Source organism: Sebastes fasciatus, chromosome 14 (genome assembly GCF_043250625.1).
Source record: "Sebastes fasciatus isolate fSebFas1 chromosome 14, fSebFas1.pri, whole genome shotgun sequence".
Classification (NCBI taxonomy): domain Eukaryota; kingdom Metazoa; phylum Chordata; class Actinopteri; order Perciformes; family Sebastidae; genus Sebastes; species Sebastes fasciatus.
Window position 1 is genome coordinate 21331051 of NC_133808.1, and position 5619 is coordinate 21336669.

Sequence of the window (5619 nt, forward strand, 5' to 3'; positions counted from 1 at the left end):
GAAAGACCATGAAAAGGAAAGAAAACCCCTCAGTGCTCTGGTTCATCTTCTTATATCTGACTGACAGTCTTTCAATCCAACCTCCTACTGTATCGACCGCACACAACACAGGCAGTGATTCATTAGCCCAGGTATAGACCACCCATGCATCACCTTGACATCTGCACTTTCAGCTGCTGTCTCTGCACCTGATGAATACTTAATGCAGATTCACTCACTAACAAATTAGTTATCTAAATCAGCTTGTAATTTCTACTATGCCCTGTCACGAGGTGTTTCAGGATGCCTTTATGGTACTTTCTGGTAGAAAACAGTCACGTCACTGTAAAGACTGGCAAGCACGTCCCATCTCAGAGGTCCACTTCCCCTCTAAGGTCTTAACAAAACACAAACACAATCGGTAAACTCAGCCTGCCTACCTTGTCACTTACTCTGAGTATCACCAAATCTAGGATTATTCAGCGCTAAAAGGGGTCTTTTTAGCATTCGTACACACAAGAGCTGCCCTCTCTTAGTCGATTCCTTGTTTTGGTGTTAGTCAACTAAGATTTCTTTAGTCGATTTCTCGTTTTTTTTATGCTTTTTTCATGCTGAATGACTTATTTCCAAGAAACTTATGAGCACATCTCTGGTGCTTTTGTGTGATTCTTTGTGGAGAAACTCAGTTTTGCAGCTCTGTCGAGCAGATCAACTGAGGCTGCAACTCGTTGTCTATTAAACTCTCGATTATTTTCTCGTTTAATCGATTAGTCGTTTGGTCTATAAAATGTCAGAAAAAGTGTCAGTCAATTGAGAATTTGTTTGGTTGAGGATAGCTCTAATGCACACATACACGATCATAGAGTTGCTAACACAAGATGCCAATGTTAATGCACTTTAGGGGCTGCAAATAATAATCTACAGATTGTTTTAAAAGCATAATATGCAACAGTTGTGGGTTGTTGTTTGTAAACACACCGCATTCAACGTTGGCCCACCTCCACAGCTCAATGGCCAAGAGGGAGAGAGAGAGAGCAGCGATGGTCGAGCGAGCTATAGAGTGATACAGGAGTGCTGTTAGTAACAAAGCAGTGAATCAGAGAAATAAAAGGTTATTTTTTTATTGTTTCACATTCTCAAACACAAATAAACACACAACTAACTCCGCATAAGGGTACCGAGTTGCCGGATTTTGAATGAATGCAGCCGAAAGGCAGGCTGTCCTCTCTGCTTGGTGTGTGTGTGTGCCTCGGTCAAACTGACACACCGATAACAGCGCACAGCAGCCACCGCACACAGCAGAGGAGAAACAGAGGAACGGGGGAACTCACAGCGATGTAACAAACCCGTTCTCGTCCGTCAAATACGGCCGCAAAGCATCTAAAGGGGGACTTGTGCCCATCGATGTATATAGCCTAATGCTCGTGCCTTGGTATCAAGACGTCGAAGGCGTGACAAAGCAGTGGTATTTGACCACCTGAACGGGCTGCGTGTTACTGGCTGGGAGGTTACACCGCCACTCGGGGCACAAAGACTTTTTTGCAGATGCCCAGAAGAGTCCGGAGTAAAGCAAATTAAGAAGAAAAGAGAAAATACAGGCAGAGAGCTGGGTCTTTGTAGAAACAGACACCACCACGCACTTCTAGTGGGGCTCAAGTGATGATTGAGATGGCTTATTTTTTTATCAGTCTATACATTTTTTTAGGGAATTGTTGCATATTATACCTTTAAAATGAAAAATGGCTGAGAAAAAACAAAGGCTATGATATGTATACGTAGATCACAGAGAAATCATGTCAGAAGACAAAGCAGAAGATAAATTACCATGTCTCAACACAGACACACAACACACTATATGATAAATCTCCCAAACGTTTGCTCGTAGCCTCTCCTTCCTTACAGTCGAGCTAAAAGCATGTAATAGCCAAAGAATCCCTCGAGAGCGTAACACTTTACAGCAGGCAAAAAGCAGACCAAATGATATAGATACCGATAGACGACTAGCCTGGTCTTCCACGAGCATGAGCCCACTCCCTCTGAGGAGGAGCTGTTCATGACTCAATGCACCCCATGCAGCCTCATCCTGAATGCATCAGGCATTTAAATGTATCTGCACACACACTGTGGGCAAGTGGACATGACAGAGGGAAATCAATAGCCAGCCTCCTTTATGTAAATGAGATTGAACTGAAGCCTGCATGCGTGCACTGAATAAGACATCTATCATGTTTAAAAGCTCACTATTTAATATCCAATTCAGTATGAAGTAAAAGATCTCTGAGGTGTCACAAACCCAGACTGGGTTTTTTTTAGCTGCATTTGCTGTGTTGGGTTTATAATGAAGAGATCAGGTCTTGATTTGATTTCAAAATCCTCAACAATATAAATGCAGCAGCTAAAAAATGTGATTATTTTTCATTCATGGTAATGATGACAATAACAAACATGCACATATTGGGGTTTAAATTGTGTGATCAATCAGAGAGGGGATCAGCCAATATGACTCAGCACCTGGATTTTTTTGCACCCCTCTTTTCCTATTCTCTCTCTCATTAAGCAGCATTGCTCAGATTATAAATCACCTTTACATTTCTATATAGGGACATATTCTCAATGCATTTTTCACAGTGACCTCATGTTATATAGCTTCCTATATGATTATATATAGGCGTGCTACAGCATGGTAGCTGCAGCAGCAAGGCAAATTCCCGCAGTGACCGCAATAGGTAGAGGCTTTATGTAGCACAATGCAGACATTATCCTGTCAAACCCGTCAATGAACATGCATTTAAGTGCGTAATTGGACCAATAATATAGCTAAGGCAATTAACAACAAGGCTTACCTATAATGTCAGAGATTTCCTAGATCTGTTGCTCAGCTGTGATGTCATATCAGACTTAATTCCTGCAACACTGCTCATCTAAAACCTGGCTGGAAAAAACAAGAGATGATCATTCTCATAAGAGACTCCTGTAGAATGAACAATGCGCCCTTTTCTCTCCATCCATCCATCCATCCACACACAGAGAGAGAGAGAGAGAGAGCGAGAGAGAGAAAGAGGGGCACCTCATCATTTCTGCTTCAATGCTTGCTGAAAATGCTTCATTCAATCTTCTGTCAAGTCATTGCAATTCACATATGTATTCCTCCCATATATATCAAGCTGTTGTAGAAATAAATAAAATAAAGAAGTCTTTTTTTGTTACCTGTTCAGCGCAGTCAGTGTCTTTCAGTGCAACTCTCCTCTGGTCTGTCGGACACAGCTCCTCCGCAGCCTGCAGTTACCGTAATGATTGTGATAGTCGCGCCGTGACATTGTTACTGGTAATTACGGTATTGTGCACCACACGTTTTCTAGAAGATTTAAGACATAATTGGAAAAACAATTGTACATTCACGTTACATTAATTTGAATTTGGAGAGAATTAAAAGCAAATGCTTCATAGTCTTTTAATTTTTGACCATAAATTTATAAGCGAACCTGTTGTAATTAGCTTAGGCAAAGAGTATATAGAAGCAACGAGATGAATCTTCGGTGTTGTTTTGGTGTAGCTTTGCTGCCGGGCGCTGATGTTGCAATGGAACGAATTGATGTTCCAATTAACTTTCACCTCTTGGCAATATACGCTCTTTGGCTTGGGTGATGTGCCACGTTAGCTAGCATACAAATATAAAAATACAATAAAATAAAATAAATTTACAAAAAACACAAATATTTAAAAAATAATAATAATAGCTACCTAGCTATAGCTATAAACTGGGTCCACCCTCTTGGCAATACACTCTTTGGCTTGGGTAATGTCGTGCCACCTTAGCTAGCATACAGATATAAAAATAAAATAAAACAAATAAAAATAAAAATAAATACATAAATAAATAAAAAAAATACAAATATTAAAAATATATATATATAAAAAGTAATAATAATAGCTACCTAGCTAGCTATAAACTGGGTCCACCCTCTTGGCAATATACGCTCTTTGGCTTGGGTAATGTCGTGCCATGTTAGCTAGCATACAGATATAAAAAAGAAAAGAAAAAAAGAAAAAAAAAAGAAGAAAAAGAAAAAAAAGATAAATAAATAAAAAAATACGAATATAAAAAATATATATTTAAAAAAAAAAATATATATATATAAAAAAAAACTCCAGGAGGACGCCTTCTTTTGTAAAAAATATTTTGCAGCTAACGTTAACGGAACTGTTATAACAAAGTAATGTCAGCATTTTAACATATTACCATTTTTGATCAGGCATGATTTGTGCTTGCAGGAGATGTGCTACTTCGCATGCGCATAAAGTGGGGGATAAAGACACGCTCGCTACCCTCGGAAACCTTACCATTTTTCGACAAGGCAGCATAAGCATAAATCGTCAGAACACCTGTGTACTGGCATGGCTTTACTGTACACCATAAACCTAAAAACAAAAAACAGGTTTATCTTACTTACCCATTGTAGTAGCTATTTATCCAAAAGTGAATCCACAGACCTCACCGTGACCAATGTTCATTGGAACTACTTTCTAACATGCATGCATGGACAGATGGGGAAGCATACATTTACATTTAAAAGTCCTCCAGTAAAAGTCTTTAACAGTGGGCCTAGACAAGCAGTTATATTAATTACAGTATTGTTATATTGTCACATTACATTATACTGCATCCAAATGTTGGTATTTGTTCAAAATGGTCTCTGGTATGTAAGAGAGCACCCTCAGGAGTGCAACTGCTGTAGTTACACCCATGTAGAAGCTGCTCTTCGTAGTTGTGTCCATGATAGAAAGCTGGGACTAATTTGAAGCGATAAATTATTTACCTTCAATTCATCACCAGTTTGTTCTGTTAATTCCAGTTCAATTAACGTATTCTTGAGGGATTCTGTTTTAATGTTAACTGAAGCTGGCTTCTAAGGAGCAATATGGCCCTCATGTGGCCTCCAGAGGCTCATTTTAGCCTGCCAGCTATCAGGATCAGACAGATTTGGCTGGGCAGAGTTCAGGTGGAGCTCCTACAGGAGATGTGAGACGGCCGGATCCCCTTCACTTTTCATGAGATGAGAAAGCCTCTTGGTTTTTCAGTAAATATGCTGCTTTCCAATAATCCAGGAAATACATGTAATATCACCCCGGAGAAAGAATTAACACAGATTTGCATCAGCAGACATCTGAAGCAATGGAAATGGGAAAACTCGATTAATCCACCCCTACCATCCTGAAATAACATAATTACTATCTGAAAATTAATTTCATGTGATTGCGTTTCTAATTCTGGGCACCCTGTCTCTCATCCCTGGTATGAAGCAACAGACATGACACACATGAAGATGAGAGAGATGACCTTGACCACCATCTGCCCATTAGGCCTCCTGGTAGATGTGAAGGATATTATAAGAGGAGGCTGTGCATATGGGATCAAAGTAGGAGCTGTTTCACTGGGACTATGGCCCTAAAAAAGCGCTGACCTCCATGAATGTTAATCATCCAAATCGCTGAAATGACCTCACATTAGTTTGTCCTTCTAGTACTATCTTGTATCAATGACATCCTAGTAAAGTACACTTGGCTGAAGTTGCAGACGTGACTGAAATAGAAACCATGGAGAGATGCACCGGCTGGCAAAGTATGACATCAACCACTATG

At 39.8% G+C, this 5619-nt stretch overlaps 1 protein-coding gene across 14 annotated transcripts in view; it reads right to left on the reverse strand.

Moving 5' to 3' along the window:
* The window catches only part of map2 (microtubule-associated protein 2), a 100605-nt gene extending 97315 nt beyond the window's left edge, over positions 1-3290 (reverse strand). For 11 of the 14 annotated variants that reach the window (XM_074659627.1, XM_074659638.1, XM_074659637.1 and 8 more), the window contains exon 1: positions 3187-3289. The gene's annotated coding sequence lies outside the window, so the exon portion shown is untranslated. Of the gene's footprint in view, positions 1-2822; positions 2912-3186 lie in introns of all 14 variants that reach the window. The other 3 variants (XM_074659626.1, XM_074659629.1, XM_074659628.1) reach the window with 3 other exon arrangements.
* Between the last annotated feature and the right edge of the window lie 2329 nt (positions 3291-5619).